Genomic DNA, 24,176 nt, shown 5'->3' with positions numbered 1-24,176 from the left:
ATTACATATTTGAATACTTAATGACCTATAGAGTTAATCTGTGGTGAATTATGTTCATTATGTAGATCATAATACTTTCAATGAAGTTGCAAACATGTAGCAAAGGTTCAAATTGACACATAACTGCAATATATAATGAAACACGTGAGCATTTACAGTTCATATCTGGTTTAAATTGTGAATTTATTCTCTGTACATTTGATTTCGTTTTTTCAATCAAAACAATATTACAAAGGAGGAATATTATATTTTTATAATGTTCCATGATATTTTTCTTACTTTTGAAATCAGAGACTGATAGACATATTTAGTTCAAAACAAGGTGATATAAGAAAAATAAATATATTGGTACTGGTAAGTGAATGTATCAGCTTAAAATGTAAGACAATGTATGCATCTGATTGTCTTCGCTGAACACTGGGAACGGTTTTGTTCCGATAGTGAATTTTAAAGTTCTCATGGTCTTTCTGATCACAGATGATTGCGAAGTATAAACAAAGAGGTATGGTAAGTTCGTATCTAGCATTATTGTTTTACACCATTTATCGTGTCAAAGTTTCCTTCAATGTTGCTGATAGAGGGCGCTGTAAAATGGCAGCAGCAAAGTGTCGTGAATATCTAATTGTGATTAAGTGGAAGGCAACAAACCACATGGTATCTCTACCAAACATGGCATTTGAAGATTTTAACGAAAGGAAAGGACGTAAAAAATTATAATAAGCCTCGAAAACCATCGAAATGAACTCTTCTGTGTATGTGAACATATAACCAATAAGGAAACAAAGTTGTACTATCATATCTTTCACTTTGTCATTCAAATGAACCGAGAGCAAAATTCAAAAGTTTCATATTGACACTCGGAACATACACACACTCACTACATTTTTAAGTTGTAAATCTAGTTCAATGTCGCCTGGTGCATGTCAGAGAAAATCCAGTCATTATGGCCTGGTGGGCAGATAAATTAATTTTGCACTCTGTCAAAACTATTTGTATCCCCATTTGTTAAAAAATACATGAGAGCCCGAGGAACATACAATTGGAAAATCATTCTTAAAGCAAGTGAATGCCATCGCTGGGGGAATATTTATATTCAAATATTATTATTATTCTCCGAAATGTGTTATCTACAGCGAGGCCTTATTAAAGAAGCCCAAGTCAGTCTTCCTCAAACGAAGCCTGGCGGCCTTTGTGCAGCAGTAGGATGTTTTTGTCAGGAAAGTGCAATTTTGGTAAGTTCAGCAAAATGTTCAACTGCATGGATGTAACTCAATTTATCGAATAGCGTGGATAGTAAACTGAGACTCCTTCACATTTCCATTCATGTCTTTCTCAATGTCCCCCTCTGGTATTACCTTCACTTTACTACATTTTTGTTTGTCGAACGATATGCATCTCGATGTGAATACCTGTGAGTTAGATTAGATCGGATATAGAGGCGTTAACATATCGAGAATATCATGGTTACTTTGATAGGGTCCATGAATTTCAGAATTTGTTTTAAAATTCCCTTACATCTAAATACAGTAAAGAAGAAAAGCATTGGAAATAATAGCACAATATAGTCAAGGGTTAAAAATAACCAGGAGTTGCCAATGGAAGCCAACCAGTTTAAGAGGCAACTTCGCCGTCGCTGTACTAACATTTCCTCTTTCCGTGTCATAAGTAAACTGACATTGCCTTCTCCCAACCGTTTGTGCGACCATAAACTCTATAGTCAATTTTAGTAATGACTCTTTATTAGGCTGCATTCACAAAAACCGATTAGGGGGGCTGGAGGAATTCAGGGGGGATTCGAAAATTTTTGGGGTAGTAGAGGGGGGACTTGAAAATTTTTCTCTACCTGTAGGGGGACTTGAAATTTTTTTGGTCCCCTTTTGTGTTTACATTTTCCAATTCCAAGTTTTTGTAGATAATTCAATGAAAAATGAATACCATTTTTAATGTCATCAGAATGTTTTAATGTTAGTAATAATTTTAAAAAAATTTAGAACCATTTTGTCACATTTCATGACTTTTATCTCGAAAAAATCTAAATGTGTGGTTTGTCGTAAAAAAACAAACTTGAGCCTCGTAACCTGGGCAGAAGCTGCAACTGTTAATGATTTCTGCAATATTTCTATGCAATGGAACACTATAGTTTCTTGCTATCTCCCTACAGCATGCTCAAACACACAATATTTAGTTTGTCGACAAAGCCTGTATAAATACGTATTTGGTGATAATTGAATTGGAGTCCAGGCTGACAGTGCAGTCAGTTGTCAGTGATACAAATGCATGGTACACATATATAGGCTGTGATAGCAAGCTGAATACTAGACATTTCAACAGGCTGTAGGGAGTAGAACAAGAACACAGTTGTAAAACTGAACAAAAATATTGCCAAAATTATCAAAGTTAATACAGCTACTGCCTACGGGTAGTGTCACTATCATTAATGCTCTCCTCCTGCAGTGTCACTGTTACTGCATACCTGAACAGTGACAGAGATAGCTCTGACTCTGATGTACATGGTAGTTGAAGAAGAGTTTGTGTCAAATAACGCTCATGACAGTGAAACATACTTGTACACAAGATCAGGCCAGAGAGCAACACATGGAAGAACACATAGAAATATTTGAATTCTGGCATATGAGAATAATCAAATATTAAAGAAAAAAGATGGGGTCACCATGCTTGATTTTCTAAATTTTCACATTCTTGTTATAAAATGATACAGATGTAAAACTTTGAACAGTAAAGACTAAAAGAAAAAATATGTGACCAAATGGAATTATTTATTTTTTAAACAAATTTAAAATTATTACACCCAAAATTTCAGAGATTAAAACATTTATTTGATGAAACATTTTACCTTCCAGTATTGTCAATTTTGAGAAGCATCTAATTCATATATGTCTTGTAGTGTTGAAACAATTTTTGGTAGGTCACTGTGCAATATGGCAATTAGCCAGAATTCACAATTTGCCTACTCTCTCATGATTGTCATTTTGCGTGCTCTTCAGCAGGAGCAATTGACCTGGCCAGAGTTGGATTAACTCATGTTGGCTTTTAGACCAATAAATCTAAAAAATTCACTGATGCGTTTAAAGAACTTGCCTTGGGAATATGACTATAGAAAGTGCTAAAACAGGTTGTGTTGAACACCTGTGAGCGGAACGGCGCGATACATGTTTATTTTTTCTGCGCTCATATCCTTTACAAATATGCGGGCCTTTGATAGTTGGGGGGGGACTTGAAAAATTTTGACCATATAGAGGGGGGCATTTGAATAAAAATTCTGGGTACTTAGGGGGGACCTGAAAAAAAAAGATTTCAATCGAAATTCCTCCAGCCCCCCCCCCCCAATCGTTATTGTGAACGCAGCCTTACGGTAAAGGGAACAGCTAGGCAATGGTTATTGGTGCACTGCCATTGAGCTGTATCTTATCAGTCAAGCTTTTACTGTTTCTTACAATACGGGAATTGTTGTTTATTGACGACAGAATTACGAGTTCATGCATCAGGCATTAGAAAGATTTGGTTTTGGCCCAGAGTTGAGAAGATGGGTAAATGTGATTTACTCTGACGTACAAAGCTGTATAATTAATAATGGTTGGATGTCGACATTTTTTCATTGACTAGAGGTGTATTACAAGGATGCCCTCTAAGTTTTGACATTACTGTCTATGTTTGACCCTACACAATATCTACATTAATAGGTGTGGCCTCATGTTTAATTTGCTTGGTCCCACACTTCCCGCTGTCTGTCTTCGACAGCATTGATATGCATTGTACTGAAGTCAACCGGTTTATATATAATTTTCCTTCAACAGTTAAAATCAATCATTATCAATTACAATCAGCGTTATTTTAGTATGACATATTTCGGCCCTCTATCCTCTGACTTGTATTGGTAGTATGTTGTATTCACTATTTTTCCGTGAAAGTTTGAAAAAGCGGCACATGTAACTTAAATAGCAGCAGAACTTCGTAACTTCTATGACCTACAATGGGGTGTCTGAAAAGACAAAGATATAAGATCGCCGAGGAATGATGAAAGTGGTCAATTGGCTGCCATGCATAACAGACACTAAATGTACAATATATTGATTGATGTTACAGTCATGGATTCAATTTCTTTTCTTTCATTTTCTTTGCATAATTATCTTTTACACTAGAACTTGTTAATTGGCCCTTGCTGGGACGGGGTTAGGTGCTGGGATCGCTGTCCTGGGGTCATCGCTGGTCAAGCACTTCCCGCCAGGGCCTTGGTCAAAGGTCACGATAGTCAAATTGGTTACGGAACAAATAATTCGATGGAAGATGGAAGGCTTGAGAACTATGCATGAACGAAATATTATTGCCCTCGGCACTGCCGTTTGGCCAGCGTAGCAGGCTAAGAAGTAGAAAAAACTATCCATATCTGAAATGGCATGAGTTATAAGACTGACAAGCAAAATTGAAATATCTCTTACTCAAATTGTAAGAACTTTATTGTCGAACAAAATAGTCATTTTGTTGTATGACATTTAAAGCACATAATGTGAATATTTCAGAAAATTTAACCTAGCCAAAGTGCAGTTAAGTACTAAATCTCTTGAAATTTGGAGAAAAAATAATTCATGAAATCAGGTGATTTACATACATAAGCATAAATTCACTCTTCTTTATAACGCTACTTACGACTGATTGACAAACCAAAAGGTGAACAACACCAATATTTTAATTTTATGTTACCAAATTAACTAAAATTGAGTGAATATTTGCACAAAAGTGAAAAATGCTGTGTTGAGTGCAGCGCCCCCTTAACACGTATTTTGATGTGAATACCTGTGAGTTTGATTAGCTCGGATACAGAGGCGTTTACATATCGAGAATATCATGGTTACTTTGATAGCGTCCATGAATTTCAGAATTTGTTTTAAAATGTCCTCAAAGAAAAAAAGCGTTGGAAATGAGAGTAAAATATAGTCAAGTCAAGGGATTCAAATTATCAGGAAGTTGTCAATGAAAGACAACTAGTTTAAGAGACCTCTTCGTCGCGGTAAAACATAGCCTCTTTCCGGGTCATATGAAAATGACACTTCCGTTTTCCAACCGTTTGTGCAACCATGAACTAAATGGTCGATTTTAGAGATGACTCTTTATAACGGTAAAAGGAACAGTTTCGTAATGGCATGGGCGCCGTATTTTCAATGAAATAAATCTTAACGGTCAAACTTTTGCTGATTTTGTTTGTCAAACGCAATGCATTTCGTTGTAAATACCTGTGAGTTTGATCAGCTCGGATATAGAGGTGTTTCCATATCGAGAATAGCATGGTTACTTTAATAGGGTACATGAATTCCAAATTTTGTTTTAGAATTCCCATCTAAATGCATGCATAAAGAAGGAAAAGCGAGTATAATGCAGTCAAGGATTCAATAACCAAGAAGTTGCCAATGAAAGCCAACCAGTAAATGAGACAACTTCGCCATCGCTGTAAAAACATGGCCTCTTTCCGGGTAATATGAAAACTGACACTTCCTTTTTCCAACCGTTTGTGCGATCACAAACTAAATAGTCAATGTTAGTAATGACTCTTCCATACGATAAAAGGAACAGCTAGGCAATGGTGTTGGCGTATTGCCATTAGACTGTACCTTAGCAGTCAAGCTTTTACTGTGTCTTAACAAAACCGAATTGTTGTTTGTTCGACGACAGAATTAACTCCATACCGTACAACAAGTTTTAACATTACTGTCTATGTTTGACCCTACACCGTATCTACATAGCTAGATGTGACCTCATGATTAATTAACTTTGGTCCCACACTTCCCACTGTCTGTCTTCGGCAGCATTGATATGCATTATACTTGAAGTCAACCGGTTTATATATCTACTTCGTTAGATCAAACAGTTCAAAATCAATCACAATCAATTACAATCAACGTTAACTTAGTACAACATAAAGTGGGGCATTTCTATGAGATATTTTGGCCCTCTATCCTCTGACTTTGTATTGGTAGTATGTTGTATTCACCAATTTCAGTGAAAGTTTGTGAAAGCGGCGCATTTAACTTAGTAGGAGCAGAATTCGCAACTTCTATGACCTACAATGGGGTATCTGAAAATACAAAGATATAAGATCATGCAGGGTTGATGAAAGTGGTCAATTGGCTGTCATGCATAACAGACCACTAAATGTACAATTTATTGATTGATGTTACAGTCATGGATTCAATGATGCATTTTTCTGGGTGACCTTTGCCTAAAGAAGTCCTTTGCATAAATATCTTTTACACTAGAACTTGTTAATCGGCCCTTGCTGGGACGGGGCTAGGTGCTGGGATCGCTGTCCTGGGGTCATCGCTAGTCAAGCACTTTCCCGCCAGGGCCTTCGACTATTTGTTTACAAAATGACATGAAAGAAACACTGGTCAAAGGTCACGATGGTCAAATTGGTTACGGAACGAGTAATTTTGATGGAAGGCTTGAGAATCATGCATGAACGAAATAACTTTGCCCTCGGCACTCTCGTTTTGCCAGCGTAGCATGCTAAGATGTCATGAGTTATAAGACTGACAAACAAAATTGAAATACCTCTTACTCAAATGGTAAGAACTCTATTGCCGAACAAAATTAATATTCATTTCGTTATATAGCATTTAAAGCACATAATGTGAATATTTCAGAAAATTTAACCTAGCCAGAGTGCAGTTAAGTACTAAAAATCTTAAAATGTGGAGAAAAAGTAATTCAGGAAATCAGGTGATTTACATACTTAAGCATAAATTTACTCTTCTTTATAACGCAACTTACGACTGATTGACAAACTAAAAGGTGAACAAAACCAATATTTAATTTTGGGTTACCAAATTAACTAAAATTGAGTGAATATTTGCACAAAAGTGAAAAATGCTGTGTTGAGTGCAGCGCCCCCTTAACATATGCGCATCAGTGAAAAGAAAACGATGCATGTGTGTGCAAGAAATTGGATTTTTTGATGTCATAGGGACTGATTCACTGTACATGGTAGTCTGAAAAAACTATGAACAATTTATTTCAATATACAACTGGCAAAATATGTACATTTATAGGCGGTTTATAATTTATAGCAATGTAGTTGATGAGAATGGTTACAAGTGTATTTGTATACAAGGAATTCGATTTTTGAATTTCACCAAACATGTTGATCCACAACACTAGGTTTCCATGAGAAAATTATGCCTAATTTTTCCAATATAAAAATATCAATATTTATCTGTACATTAAACGGAATTCCATAATTAAATTAAATATACATCATTAGAAAAGGGTGGTTAAAAATGTACGTGTGTACAAGAAATTTGATTTTGGAATTTCACCACAAATACTGATCATATTCACGGTCTATGAACAATTATTTTCTAATAAATGACAGGCAATATCTACGCATTTTTAAGCGTTTGATAATTGACATACACTTTTCCGCCTTTTCTGGTAGTTTAACTTTTACCCACATGTTTTCGTCCCTTGTCTTTCATCAATATTAACTGTTCAGGGTGTTTAATGTAGGATACCACTGTGTGTTCTTTGCTTGTGAAGCTTTTGATAATATGTATGTATTTGGAGGCATTGGTGTATTTCGTCGGTGATCTCCTATTCAAGAAATATCAAATGACAATCCAAGGTTAGGCTATAAAATAAACTTATTTCAAATGAACCAAGATCAAAGTTCAAGAGTTTCATGTTGACACTCGGTACATACAGTACTCACTAAATTCTTCAGTTGGCATTTCAGCGGGTTTTTTTTTAAATCTAGTTCAATTTCGTCAGATGCATGTCAGGCAGCATCCAGTCATTATGGCCTGGTTGGAAGAAAATTAATTTTGCACTCTGTCGAAAATCATTGTATCCCTGTCCGTTAAAACGTGATGGCCCAAAGAACATGTAGTAAAAACAACCTGCCTGAAGCCCGATGAACACCATCGCCAGGGGAAAGATTTATTTTCAAATATTTTTATCATCCAAAATCCATGTGTCCTCTACAGCATTGCTATTTTACAGAGTGGACATTTCAGAGGATCAAGTCAGCCATCCTCTACTGTGTGAAATGTGCGAGTCTCAATGTGGTTTTCCTATTCTAGATTCCCCGTAATTTTGTCGGAAGACTCCTCAACCACAATAACTGAGCGCTCCCTTATCGATTTTGTAAACAGCCGACCTCGATGACCCAATCAATCAATGAGACACAAATAAAATATATCTCATGTCTAATCACTTGTATGAAATGTGTGCTTGCGTTGTTACCTTGCTCTCGGATATTTAAAATTTTTGCATACCTTATTTATTATACACTACTTGTAGAGGCAATTTGATATTTTGGGGACTCACTGAAACCTTAGCCCTTTTACCAGTAGGAAGGTTGTGTCCGCCTCTGCTTTCTCTTTCACGTTACTAAATGTTTTTGCTTTGTCAAACGCTATGCATGTTGTTGTGAACAGTGTGAGTTTGATAAGCTCAGATTGATGCGTTTCCACATGGTTACTTTGAATTTCAAAATTTCTTTTAAAATTTTCTTAAATCTAAATACAGAAAAGAAATAAAGCTTCGGAAATGGGAATATAATAGAGTCAAGGGATTAAAATTGCAAGGAAGTTATCAATGAAAGCCAACCAGTTTAAGAGACAACTTCGACGTCGCTGTAAAATCGTGTCTTCTTTCCGGGTCAAATGAAAACTGACACTTCCTTTTTTTATTTTTCGGCCCTCTATCCTCTGACTTGTATTGGTAGTAAGTTTGTTGTTTTCATCAATTTTCCATGAAAGTTTGTGAAAGCGGCACATGTAACTGAATAGCAGCAGAGCTTCGTAACTTCTATGACCTACATTGGGTTGTCAGAAAAGTCAAAGATACGAGATCGCCGAGGAATGATGAAAGTGGTCAATTGGCTGCCATGCATAACAGACACTAAATGCACAATACATTGATTGATGTTACAGTCACCAACTCAAATAAAATGCATTTACTTGGTGAGCATTGACTAAAGAAGTCTTTTGCATAATTGTATTGTGTCATAGAACTTGTTTATTGACACTTGCTCGAACGGGGCTAGGTACTGGAATCGCTTGCAGGGGTCATCGCTCGTCCTGCATTTTCCCGCCAGCCCTTGGACTATATATACAGAGGCAAGCTTACTGTTTTGGTCAAAACCTTGTAAATTTCACTGGGCCGTAAACACAAGGAGTGCCATTTCCGACTTATACAAAGCACATTATCATTTAACATAAGCTTGCTCTCATTGATTAATCACAATATATGTCAACAGATTTAGATGTGAATCAGTAGTAATACAAGAAGAAAACACATTCATAATGAGGAATATATTATTCCGGTTGGCCAGTTGAAAACACACCTGGTTGTATTAATTTTCTATAGGAGTTAGCAGTTCTTTATTTCATTGAATAGAAGTTATAGTTCAAAAGGTTAATACTAGTGTATGTTACTGTAGAATAAGTATAAGCAAAATGGCCATATTCATGTGAATTTTTTTCTTTCCATGAAAACGTTTTGCGTTTTCTTCAACGCAACTAACTGTGATGCATTATTTATTCAAATACAGATTAGTAAACTACCAAACCCTTATTCTTTGCTTAATATGTAAAGACAAAATTTCTGTAGATATACTTATGATTTCTACTTAGAAAAATGTCAGGTTCATATTTACCATATGAAAGAGCGTAGCGGTCAACCAGCTAATTTAGAACAATAGGCCTGCAATGGATTTGCAGGATTAAATGTACGACGATAAAAAACCCGTTTGTGCGACCACAAACTAAATAGTCGATCTTAGTAATGACTCTTCCTTACGATAAAGGGAAGAGCTATAAACCTAATACATGGGTATTTTTTATTCTTGAGGATCAGCTGAAACTAGGAAAAATATATATACATTGGATATTTATGGATGCGCTACCTCTCTGGGCTGGTTTTTGATTTGCGTGCACCGCGAAAAAATGGGTAGGGGTATGGGGTAATATACTCCCCTACATTGAGTAAACTAGCATGAAATAGCACAAACCTTACATTTTTGGAAGCTCAGATACTGCTTTTTGAGAAATACCAACTTGAGCTAAATAAATTTGTGTACATAGAATAGGACGACTTTAAAATGAATTTTTTTTGACAATTTTGAAATTTTTTACGCAAAATACCATGTAACAATTGTGATTTACTTTTTATTAAGCAAAATTTTGACAGCTTTTTTGGTTACATTATTTATTCCGACATATTAAACAATAAAAAAGTGTTAACATTAGATATTTAACAATACACTTCTTCTCTGGAGTCAATTCAGAATCACGTGTATCTGTATGGGGTGTGCAAAACCTAGGTGTAGGGGTACAACATTCTTTCCTTGATGAAGTAAACTTGCTTGAAATGCCACATACCTTATAGTTTACAAAGCTTAGATACTTGCCTGTCTAAATGCATAAGGTTTTAGTAAAAAAATATGACGTCATAGTTTTGGATAACTTTAAATCTATTTTTCCTGGTAATTCAGTATTTTTAGCTGCAAGAAAATATGATAACTATGGTTTCCTTCCAATGAAGCAAATCAAACAGATTTATAGATGTCATTTACTAATTGCAACTTGCTGAAGAAGAAAATAAATGTAAAAATTGTATATTTACCATGCAGTCTTGTCTGTAGTCACTAACCTTGCAAGTTTTGCTATACTGGTGTATGGTGTATGAGCATTTTATTGGTATGCAATGAACTAATGCACAGCTTTAAAATGAAGGCTTTAAAGCACGCTCACATAGTCATATTGTCACTTTCTCCTTAACGTAAATAGACTGTTGATGATTGTCTATTTTTATAAAGTTACTTTTAAAATATTTTTCTATAAAATAATAGACATATTGGGAAAAATTTCCTATTCCAAGTTCTTGTCCTACTGATACAGTAAGCATCACTATAAATCCATTATAGGCCGTGAGCTAGAGGGGGCGTCTACGTGCACCTCCCGCCCCACACTCCACAGGATAACAAACCTGTATTTTTCAGATGCTTGAACAAAATAAACAAACAAGGTAACTAATTTCATATCTGGCACTATTACAGTTTCCTTCATTGTTGCTGATAGAGGACGCTGTAAAATGACGAAAGCAAATTGTAATGAATAAGTCATTGTGATCAAGTGAAAGACAACAAACCACTTGACATTTATACCAAGTAGGGTATTTAAAGATTTTTCAGAAGGCCGAGGACGCGCAAAATACTAAAAGGCCTCAAATACCATCGAATGAACGTGAAAACACTGCTTCTGTGTATGTGAACATAGCCAATAAGGAAACAAAGTTGTACTATTATTTCTTTCACTTTGTGATTCAAATAAACCAAGAGCAAAGTTGAAAAGTTCCATGCTTGCCCTCGGTACATACGGTACTAAGTACATGCTTCAGTTGGCATTTCAGCGTTTTTTAAAATCTAGTTCAATGTCGCCTGGTGCATATCAGGCAAGATCCAGTCATAAGGGCCTGGTGGGAAGAGAAATTAAATTGAACTCTGCCCCGAGAACATGTAGTGGAAAAATATTCCTAAAGTCAGATGAACACCATCGCTCGGGGAAAGATTTACATGCAAATATTTTAATCATCCGAAATACTTGTGTTTTTAAAGCAATGCTATTTTACACAGGATCAAGTCAGCCTTCCTCTGCTGTGTGAAATGTGCATGTTCCAATCCAGTTTTCCCAAACTACATACCCGAAACTCTGCCTGCAAACTCCTCGACCACAATAACTGAGGTCTTCTTTATGAATTTGAAAACAGCAGATCTCAGTTATCTAAATAATTAATGGCACACAAATAGAATATATATCTCAATGTTTAAAGGTATATTGTCACCTGTTCAAATTTTGCCACAGTTACCATGGAAAGAGAAAATCTAACCAATAACAGATTTTAAGCAGGTGGCCCCTTTTTAAAAACAGTGCACTTTGAATACCAAGGAACGCCCCTTTGACCATATATGGGCATATTTAGATTACAGGTGACTGTATACCTTTAATCACTGGTATGCAATGTGTGCTGGCGTTGATACCTTGCTAGCGAATACTTGACATTTTTGCATACCTAATTTATCACGCGCTACTTGTGTGGGCAATTTGATATCTTGGGGACTAACATGATGTCTGGCGCCCTATGGTAGCTGTAGGATGTCTTTGTTTGGAAAATGCAATTTTGGTAAGCTCAGTTAAATCTTCAATTGGATGTAACTCAATTTAAGAACCGCGTGGATAGTTAACTGAGGACTCCTTCACCTTGTCAAAGGCAACATTTCCCATACATGTCGTTCTTAGTGTCCCCCTCTGGTATTACTTTCACTTTGCTGCATTTTTAGTTTGTCAAACGCTATGCATATCGTTGTAAATACCTTTGAGTTTGATCAGCTCGGACATAGAGGCGTTTCCATATCGAGAATATCACGGTTGTTTTGACAGGGTCGATGAATTTCACAATGTTTTAAAATTCCCATAACTCTAAATGCAGTAAAGAAGGAAACCATTAGAAAGGGGAGCATAATGCAGCCAAGACTTAAATAACCAGGCTGTTGCCGATGAAAGCCAACCTGTTTAAGGGACAATTTCGCCGTCGCTGTAAAAACTTAGCTTCTTTCCGGGCCACATGAAAAGTGACACTTCCTTTTTCCAATCGTTTGTGCGACCTTAAACTAAATGGTAGATTTTAGTAACAATTCTTCATTGCGGTAAAGGAAACAGCTAGGCAATGGTATGGGCGCATTGCCATTGAACTGTATCTTTATAGTCAAGCTTTTACTGTTTCTTAACAAAAAGTGAATTATTCGACGACAGAGTTAACTCCATGTCGTACAAGAAGTTTAAAGATTACTATCTATGTTTGGGCCTACACCATATCTACATAGGTGTGACTTCATGTTTGCTTTTGCCCCACACTTCCCATTGTCTGTCTTCAGCAACATTGGTATGCATTGTACTTGAAGTCAACCGGCTTATAGATCTACTTCGTTAGATCCAAAATACAGGTCGAACACTGCATTCGCTGTTTGCACCTTCTAATTGTTAAAGAATTTTCCTTCAGCAGTTCAAAAAACATGGCAGATTTTATTTGTTCACCAACTACCATCAGCGTTAACTCTATACCACATTAAGTGGGGCATTTCTATGACATATTTCGGCCCTCTATCCTCTGACTTGTATTGGTAGCATGTTGTATTCACTATTTTTCCGTGAAAGTTTTTGAAAGCGACACATGTAACTTGATAGGAGAAGAATTTCGTAACTTCTATGACCTACAATATTGTGTCTGAAAAGACAAGATATAAGATCGTGCAGGAATGATGAAAATGGTCAATTGGCTGCCATGCTAAGGCAGCTAAGTGTACAATATATTGATTGATGTTACGGCCATCGATTCAATTAAAATGCATTTTTCTGGGCGACATTGGCTAAAGATGTCCTCTGCATAATTATCTTGTACAATAGAATGTTTATTGACACTTGCTGGGACGGGGCTTGGTGCTTGGGTCGCTGTGCTGGGGTCATCGCTCTTCTTGCACTTTGCCGCAAGCGCCTTAGACTATTCGTTACTAAATGACATGAAAAGAAACACCGGTCAAAGGTCACGATAGACACATTGGTTACGGATCGAGTCATTTCGATGGAGGATTTGAGAACCATGCATGTATGAACGAAATATCATTGCCCTCGGCACTGCCGTTTGACCAGCGTAGCAAGTGTAGGTCAGTTATCAAAGGCTTTTAAATGCGCAGATACTGCTGGTCATTTATTAGTTAACAATTGTTCATAGACCATGCATATGATCAGTATATTATTATTATTCAAAATTATTAGCAAACTGATGGACGATATTAATATAATCATTGACGCGTCATTATACAGTAGAGAAGATATTAATTCCCGTTCAGCTGCTGTACATATTTTATTCTTTTCAAAAAACGTGTTTCCATAATGTTTTATGGCGGAATTCAACTAATCAAGGATTTATTTAATGTCAAAATTAATCATGGAAAGTATACTACAGCACGAAACAAAAAGAAGCTGCGAAATGAAAAAGTGCGTGGATGTCTTAAAGCAGGAGTGAAAAAAAATGTGTCTCGATGCTTTTCCTAAGTTACATACGCGACCGATGGTCTTTAGATCTAAATACAAACAGTTTGCATGCTCCGAAAAAAATGATTTTAAAGAAATAATCGTTATAAGTGATTATGCTATTGTAATTGACAGAATTCATCCATCAACTGTATAGCACATATTCAAAGCTAAGGTAGTCAATGCAATAGATTATCCACTAATATTGACAACCCAAAAGAGGTCTCCACTTCAAGTATAGGTTATAGCAATAATTTGAGAGACTGTACAGAGTTAACCTCACTGTTTTGGTCCAAAACTTGTTAACTTCACGGGGCCGTAAACAGAACGCGTGCCATTTCCGACTTATACAAAGCATATTATCATTTTCAACATCAACTTGCTCTCACTGATAAATCACAGTATATGTCAACAGATTTGCATGTGAATCAGTAGTTATACGAGAAGAAAAAATGCATGAGGGATATATTATTCCGATTGGCCCGTTAAAAACAAATCTTGTGTATTCATCATCTCTAGTAGTATTAGTAGTATCTAGTCAGTATTTCTCCATTTCATTTGAGTAGAAGCTATAGTTCAAAAGGTGATAACTTATGTATGTTATTGTCGAGTAAGTATAAACAAAATGGCCATAAATATGTGAATTGTTTATTTGCATAAAAAATGTTTTTGCGTTTACTTCGACGCAAATAATTGCGATGTATCATTTATTCAAATAAAGATCAGTATACCATCTAACCTTTATTCTTTGTTAAATAAAAAGAAACAAACTTCTTGAGATATACTTATGATTTCTATTTCGAAAAGTGTCAGGTATATACTATTTACCATATGAAAGAGCGTACTGGTCCACTAATTTGCTTTAGAACAATAGGACTGCAATGGATTCGCAGGATTAAATGTACGGCAAGAAAAATGGTCATGTGGCCAAAAGTGGTAAAACTATGGTAACATCGTACTTTATTATGTAAATTCCAATCATTTATGTCAGTCGCGGTAGCGCCCGTCGTTTATGTTGTAACTGTTAGATGTATGAAAACAAATGAGAAGGTTATGCATCGGATTATCCTGGCTAAACACTGGGAACGGTTTTGTATTGATGAAAGTTCTCTAAGACTATCTGATTACAGATGCTTGAACAATATAAACAAAGAAGTGTTGTAAGTTCATATCTGGCACTATTACACTGCATGCACCATTGTTGCTGATAGAGGGTGCTGAAAATGGCAGCAGCAGAGTGTCGTGGATATCTCATTGTGATCAAGAGAAAGGCAGCAAACCACATGACATCTCTACCAAACAGGGCGTTGAAGATCTTGAAGAAGGTAAGGGACGTGAAAATTAAAGTACTTTTAGGCCTCGAGAATCATTGACTTGACGTCAAAGCGTAGCTTCTATGCATGTCAACGTAACCAATAAGGAAACACGGTTGTACTATTATTTCCTTCACTTTGTGATTCAAATGAACCAAGAGCAAAGTTCAAAAGTATCATGTTTGCACTCGGTACGTAAGTACTCACTACATTCTTAAGTTGGCATTTCAGCGTTTTTATAAATGCAGTTCAATGTCGCCTGGTGCATATCAGGCAACATCAAGTCATTAGGACCTGGTGGGAAGATAAATTAATTTTGCACTCTGTAAAAAATTATCAAATCCCCATCCGTTTAAAAACATGATGGCCCCAAAAATATGTAGTGAAAAACATTCCTAAAGATTGATGTACGCCATCGCTAGGGAAGATATTTATATTGAAATATTTTAATTATCCGAAATACTTGTGTTCTCTACAGCAAGGCTATTTTACAGAGTGGACATTTAAGAGGATCAAGTCAGCCTTCTTCTACTGTGTGAAATGACCATGTCCCAATGCAGTTTTCCTAAACTGGATACCCCGTAATTTTGCGGGCAAACTCCTCGACCAAAATAACTGAGCGCTTCCTTATCAATTTTGTAAACAGCTGATCTCAGTGATCTCAATAATCAATGACACACAAATAGAAAATATATCTCAATATCTAATCACTTGTATGAAATGTGTGCGGGCGTTGTTACCTTGCTGGCGAATATTTAAAATTTTTGCACAGCTGATTTATTACACGCTACTTGCGTAGGCATTTGGGGACTCACATGAAACCTGGCGGCCTTTGTGTAGCGGTAGGATGGTTTCATCAGGAAATCGCATTTTTGGTAAGTTCAGCAAAATCTTTAATTGGATGTTACCCAATTTAAGAAACGCATGGATAGTAAACTGAGGACTCCCTCACCTTAAGCTTGTCGTAGGCATCATTTCGATATAACACATAATTCTAAATGCCCCCTCTGGTATCTCTTTCACTTACTGTATTGTTTGTTTTGTCAAACGCTATGTGTTCCGTTGTAAATACCTGTGAGTTTGATCGGCTTGGATATAGAGGTGATTATATATCGCAAAGATCATGGTTACTTTGATAGGGTCCATGAATTTCAGAATTTGTTTTCAAATTCCCATAAATCTAAATGCATTAAAGAAGAAAAGCTTTGGACATGGGATTATAATGCAGTCAAGGGATTAAAATTACCAGGAAGTTACCAATGAGAGCCAACCAGTTTAAAAGATAAATTCGCCGTCGCTGTAAAAACATGGCCTCTTTCCGGGTAATATGAAAACTGACACTTCCTTTTTGCCAACCGTTTGTGTGACCATAAACTAAATGATCGATTTAGTAATGACTCTTCTTTGCGGTGAAGGGAACAGCAAGGCAATGGTATTAGCGTATTGCCATGAAATAAACCTTAAGAGTCAAGCTTTTACTGTTGTTAACGATGAGCAAATAGTTGTTTATTCAATAACAGAATTAACTCTATGCCGTACAACAAGATTTAACATTGTTGTCTATGTTTGACCCTACACCACATCTACATTGCTAGGTGACCTCATGTTTGCTTTGGCCACAAACATCCCACTGTCTGTCCCCAGCAACATTGATATGTATTGTACTTGAAGTAAACCGCTTATACGATACCATGTATGATACCACTGTGTCTTGTTTGCTTGTGAAATTGGTGGATAATGTGTATGTATTTAAAGGAATCGGTGTATTACGATGGTGATTTCCTATTCGGGAAATGACAAATCGACAATCAAAGGTTAGGCTATAAATTCAGCTTCTGTAAAAGTGACCCTCCCCAAGATAGGTTTATTAAAAAGTGAATTTCCCCTTGACCGTTTTCTAAAAAGTGACCCTCCCCATTCCTCTGCTTACCCCTGTAGTTACTGAAGGTTCCCCTGGCTGCCTGGAAAGGCTCCCTCCAATTTGGGACTTTAAAAGTGTTCATATCAGGAGATTAGTTGAGTACATACAAGCAAGTGGTTAGTTCCGCGCTCGTAACAATTTGTGAAAAATAGTGCAATGAATGAATACAATTCAATTTTGTACATGAGAACACAATGAAAGTAACCATTCATCAAGTTATCAGTCAGCATTCGAATGGGCCCGTTAAAAGACACCCGATGATATTAATTATCTATAAAAATCAATAGTTTTCCGTTTCATTTAAAGTGGAAGCTATAGTTCAAAAGGTGGCAGCTAATGTATATTTTTGGATACTTTCATTTGTATAGAACAAGTTTAAACGACATGACCATAAACATGAATATTTATTCGGAGCAAAATATTCTAGCTTTTGCTTTAAACGTAACAAATTGCCATGCATTGCTTATCCAAATTAAGACGAGTAAACCACCACGCTTTTATTCTTTATCAAGTAAGTAAAGACAACACTCCATTTGATATATGTATTTAGAAAAGAGTTGGGTTTACTTTTTAAGATATGAATAAAGTGTGGCGACTTACTAATTCGCATGAGAACGACTGGACTGTAATGGGTTTGTGGGATTAAATGTTAGGCAAAAACAAGTGGTCACGTCGCCAAACAGGGTATAACCATGGTAATGTCTTACTTTATTATGTACCATCTAATCGTTTATGTCAGTCACAGTAGCGACCGTCGTATATGTTGTAACGGTCAAATGTATGAAAATGAATGACAAAGTTATCCGACTGTCCACACTAAACACCATGAACGGGTTTGTATCGATTAAAGTTTTCCAAGACAATCTGGTTACAGATGATTGACAAAATAAAGACATAAGTATGCTACGTTTATATCTTGCAGAATTGTTACACAGCATATAGTATGTCAAAGCTTTCTACGTTGTTGTTGGTAGAGGGCGCTGTAAAATGGCAGAAGCAAAGTGTCATGCATAGCTGATTATGTCAAGTGAAAGGCAACAAATAACATTATATCTCTGCCAAATAAGACATTTGAAGGCTTTTTTTAAAAGGCAGAGGTCATGTTAAATACTTTTAGGTCTCGGAAACTATTGAATGAACGTCAAAACACTGTGTATGTGAACACAACCAATATTTCTTTCACTTTGTTATTCAAATGAACCAAGAACAAAGTTCAAGAGTTTCGTGTTGACATTCGGTACATACAGAACTCACTACATTCTTAAGCTGCTTGCTTTTCAGCGTTTATTTTATAAACCGAGTTCGATGTCGCCTGGTGCACGTCAGGCATCATTCAGTCATTATATATGGCCTTGTGGGCAGAGAAATTAATTTGAAGTTTGTCAAAAATAATTGTATCCCAATCCGTTAAAAACCATGATAGCCCAAGAACATAAAATAAAAATTAATATTTCCTTAAGCCCGATGAACGCCATCGACACAGGGAAGATTCATATTCAAATGTACTTTTTCTATTTTTCGAAATACTTGTGTCCTCTACATTAAGGCTTTTTTACAGAGTGGATATTTAGAAAGATCCAGTCAGCCTTCTATGCATGTCAATATGCAGATTTCCTATACTAGATACCCTGTAATTTTGCCGGCAAAATCTCGGCCACAGTAACTAAGCGCTCCCTTATCAATTTTGAAATTCAGCGACCTCAATAATCAATGACACTAATAAAATCTATCTCATGTATATTCAGTTGTATGAAATGCGTGCTGGCGTTGTTACCCCCCCCCCCTTTTTTTACAGAGTGGATATTTAAAAAGATCCAGTCAGCCTTCTATGCATGTCAATATGCAGATTTCCTATACTAGATACCCTGTAATTTGCCGGCAAAATCTCGGCCACAGTAACTAAGCGCTCCCTTATCAATTTTGAAATTCAGTGACCTTAATAATCAATGACACACAAATAAAATCTATCTCAATGTATATTTAGTTGTATGAAATGCGTGCTGGCGTTGTTACCTCGCTAGCGAATATTTGAAATTTTTGCATACCTACGTTACTACACGCTACTTGCATAGGCAAATTGATATGTTGAATGACTCAAACGAACCCTGGCAACCTTTGTGTAGATGTAGGATGGTTTCGTCAAGAAAACGCAATTTGAATTCAGAATGGCATGGATGGTTGACTGAGGACTCTCTCACCTTGTCGTAGGCAACATTTCCGTACATGTATTTCTAAATGTCTGCCTCTGGTGTCTCTTTCACTTTACTGTGTATTTCGTTTTGTCAAGCGCTATGCATTTCGTTGTACAGACCTATGAGTTTGACCAGCTCGGATATAAAGAGCGTTTCCACATCGATAATATATGACAATTTTGATTGGGGTCCATGAATTTCAGAATTCTATTAAAATTCCCATAAATCTAAAAGTTGCCAATGAAATATATTCGAACTCGGCGATACAGGTGTATCGTAGCCATTGTTTTAAAATTTCCTACTTTTTTAGTGAATACAGAAACCCTCGCCATTTATCGAACCACAAGCGAGTGTGGGTGTAGGGTAGTATAGCTAGTGCTCACATCCAATTTCATTGGCTTGTGTTTTGGGCATTAACGGCGCGGCGTTGTCGATAAAGAATGACCTTCTACCATAGTTTTGATGTAGTGTGTTAGTGCAGCCAGTACAACAGACTCTGTTTAAGGGCACTTTATGCGGGAACGAGGCTGGGTGCTGAGATCGAGGCTCTCTATATACAGCATTGTAGTTGTGGTCATCGTAATGCCCGCACTTCCCCCCTAGTGTGTTTTAAGATTGTTTACTTTTCTTTTAAGTTTTCTTCCATTTCTTCCACTTGCGGCAGAGTTATATCGCCAAGAAAGACTAAACGACGGTCTCAGAACTAAGTATAGCTTATTATTTCAGGTTGAGAAATATAATTGCATTTTTCTTGTTCTGGTTTGCCGATAAGTATAGAAGTATGATTGATGGTGTCATTGGGCTGCCAAACTCTTTATAAATATGTAAGACATAGCCATATGCTTGAAAACGCTGTGTATATATATTGTGATGTACTGTATAATAAAGACATTTTTTCGTTTATTATAGTGCTGAATATATTTGGACTGGTGCTTGTGTCAACAAACCTTGTTGTGAGTCTTGAAGGTAATCAAATGCACTACTATAAATTTGAGTCATAATAAAGTACCGTCGTGCTTTGTTCCTGCCGGGGGTGATGAGTAAGAGGTAGCAACAAGTTTTACGAACTAATCTGAAATTTACATAAAATAATTTTTATAAAATTTCTGTTTCACTCCTTCGGTATTATCTTTGTTGAACAAAGTGTTACAGATAAAGTTATAGTAGATTTAGTAGGCTATCGTAAAATATTATTTAGATTAATTTCTTTTGAAGTCGAGCTGTCACCTTAAACAACTCAGCAATAGAAAAGGAACGAAGTCCAATGTAGTGGATAAAGTGTTACAACTATTGGAAAAGTATTGTTTTCATCATGCATCATTTAATATAATTTTCGTTTATAAAAAACATTGCTACAGTTTCACTACAAAATTGGCCGCGCAACATATTTCCCCATGTGCCAGTAATGCTATAAGGCAGTGGAAAAGTACCATTGCCTAAATGTATGTACTTCTCAAAATGCAATTGCTTAAAACTTTCAATGTAACACCCATTATGTTATTATGTCCATGTTTATTTCTGTTTCCACAGCGGGGTACATATAGTATCAAAACTCAACGTATATTGGGCTTAACTTGCCAATTCAGCTAGTTTATTAGCAATTTATGAATTTTAATGAGTGAACTGAATTTTCAATTTGATTCGGACAAGCATTATGATAACTTAAGACATAAAACTACTGCAATATATTATAACATTTTAGTCAAATTATTGTTTTGACATCTAACAACCCATGGACATAGCATTTGCAGTTCAAAAAATATATACTAATTTATAACTTCCATCATCATTGTCATTACAATATGTGAATGGATATCAATGAAAACATTGTAGATTTATTCCTCATCGCAAAACAGTAAAAGTGTATTTCCATACGACCTAAATGTATTAGTAGACAATGCGGTACCTTTGATTAATATACACACAGTGGATGAGAATCGCAACCCCCGAATTTTGATGGACTGCCGTATGAGGGCGATATACCAATAAACGCTCACCTCGGCGACCATGTTCTCACAGTAGCAGCTAGGAACGATGGCGAGTTGGTGAGATTATTATTATTATTATTATTATTATTATTATTATTATTATTATTATTATTATTATTATTACAAGTTTAGGGGCTATACTATTATATAGAAATTAATAATAGTTCATTGAAGCTGTGGGAATTCTGAAAAAGAGGTGTTCGAATGCAGGCCCATCGTGGCAGTCGTGGGCGCGCACAAAACAAGGCACAGCGACTGTAGAGAGTCTATGCCAGTGTATTTGCTGCAAATATACCTTCACGCATGCGCACTCGTTTGCCAGTGTAGTCTGCCAATATGAGCATGCGCAATTGAGTTTACCTGCGCGTGAATGTGTAGTCTGAACACTACGTCTCGTGCTATAATCTTGTCGTTGAGCTTTGCATGTTGACAGAAACTGGAATTACTGCAGAGAATACTTTTCAGGACATCACAAGTGAGTCCCTAAGGTAACAAGTAGGACGTTTAGGAAATCCTTTCAGAAAGTTCACGCCGCCTGTGGCCATTTTGTGGAGTGTATAAGCTTATACGTACCTGGAGCGACGGTATACAGTATTTCTATTGTATATCTTGTCAGATGATATGCGATGGAATTTTGCGTTTCACGTCGTTCAATCATTTAGATGGAAATGCCGGCCTTCTCCAAACTTTGAACCTTCTCCAAACTTTGAAAAAAAATCAGGGTGACAGACTTTGGAATGCTAACTCTTGTATAACAATGACGTTGAAGACATTTGTATTCGAGCTCGGCAACATTTTTTGATTTGAGAACTCTCATCATGGCGGATTCACTGAAACAGTGAGTGTTCAACAACTTTTTCTATGTCCATGTAGCACTTGAGCACAAATCAGCGAGTCCACAGGCCTTTGGCGAATCAATAAATGCGTTTTTTCACCAAGCTGAAAGGTTGAAAGATGCGTCCGTCACTTTGGGACGAGCTAGATAAATGCAGTCAAACCCAGCTGGGCATAGAAATTTGCCATAGTATGACTTTGTTCTGGAGACGACCGGCCGTGCGGTGGAACTTTGCAACAAAGTTTCCATATCTGAACTGACGTACTTGAATGACAGGCACAGGAAACGATGGCCAATAAAAACGCATTCTCGTTGCATTTTGATGATAATGTATCAATCTAAATGATACGGAAATTATGCCTCCTCCCAACAGAAGGGCCATGGTCTATTTTTAGCCCTGCTACAGTATGTCTCAGTGCTGAAAAGGCCATATTATTGTCATGTTGTCATGGCGACTTTTAAAATTTGCATACAACTGTGAGAGTGAAACGGGTTGTTTATAGGTCACAAAACTTTTGAGTCCCACTGTCGTCCATTACACCTGTTTCCTTGGGCATTAAAGGTGTGCAAGTATACACATCAAAAGACTAGAAAATTCACTTCATGGGCAGAACCTTGTAAAATAGCCCTTTCTTGTCTGGTTAACGAAAAAAGATACCCCTGATCTAAAATATGCATGGGCTACTAGCCAGTGTCACCGGACTACCAATTCAGAATATGGTTGCCCAAGTGGACTACCAGGGAAAAAAAGTTAATTTCGAGCCCTGGGCAATATTAAACATGAAACATTTAACTTGTAATATTTCCCCTTGTCTTGGCCTGCTGGGTTTTAAAAAAAATGTTTAAAGGTATACAGGGATCATGTTCAAATTTAGCCATTGCTACCATGGAAAGGGGAGATCTAGCTAATCATCAGAATCATAGAATTTATGGGGTCACGCCAGGTCACACAAAAAATAATGCACCACTACATGGCCATAATTTTACTTAAGTTAAACAATCAGAAATATATAATTTGTCTTCATTATTCTTCCTTGAATGAGGCAAAGAAATCAAAATAAATTATTATAAAATGAACATTATTATACGTCGTTAATTAAAAATCCATAAAATAAATAAGTACCAGTGAATTATTTTTTAAATAAAACAAAACAAAAGCTGTGCGCTACTGTTACTGCTTGTGATAAATATAATGGTACATTGGGTGATAAGGAGGACTAGGTACGGATACTTGTAGAATTAATTTCAGGACGTAAAATTAATTTTAAGGCATGAACTTAATTCTATAAATGCATAATAAGTTAGTAATATACTATATAACATTTATTTTGGATGACTGCATGAAGCACAATTAAAAGGCTTGCAAAAAATTATTCTGGTCTATGTAAAATTAATTCTAACACACTAAAATTAACAGAAAACATAATTTTGACCAAAATGGCCCCAATATACATTATCTTTATTATTCTTTCTAGAATGAAGGCAAAGAAATTACAATTATTATTATCATTATTATAGAACAAATGTTAAAATTTGTTACTTAGAAATCCATAAAATAAATAAAAAACAGTGAATTATGTTTTAACATAGACCCTCTCGAGGGTCTATGGTTTTAAATAAAAAAAACTGTGGTTACCGAAATGGTTACTATGGCAACATAAAACAAAAATGAACATGGAGTTCATGCTGTTATAAATACACTTAGGAGAGCATTTGCATAGTAACTGGGATTACTTTTAATGGACTTAGGAAAAAAATTGAAATTTTAAATGCAAATAGGTTACTATGGAAACACAGGGCAGTAAAAATGGATATCATATTTTGT

General features: G+C 36.2%; 1 protein-coding gene across 1 annotated transcript in view; it reads left to right on the top strand.

Annotated features, from left to right (window-relative positions):
* Positions 1-16,212: 16,212 nt before the first annotated feature.
* Positions 16,213-24,176, top strand: part of LOC139117969 (protocadherin-15-like) — a 118,982-nt gene continuing 111,018 nt past the window's right edge. The window contains exons 1-3 of the mRNA XM_070681229.1: positions 16,213-16,290; positions 20,438-20,494; positions 21,456-21,573. The gene's annotated coding sequence lies outside the window, so the exon portion shown is untranslated. The remainder of the gene's footprint in view (positions 16,291-20,437; positions 20,495-21,455; positions 21,574-24,176) is intronic.

The sequence above is a fragment of the Ptychodera flava genome, chromosome 18 (genome assembly GCF_041260155.1).
Source record: "Ptychodera flava strain L36383 chromosome 18, AS_Pfla_20210202, whole genome shotgun sequence".
NCBI classification, from domain to species: Eukaryota; Metazoa; Hemichordata; class Enteropneusta; family Ptychoderidae; genus Ptychodera; species Ptychodera flava.
This window is presented reverse-complemented; position numbering and strand designations above follow the sequence as displayed.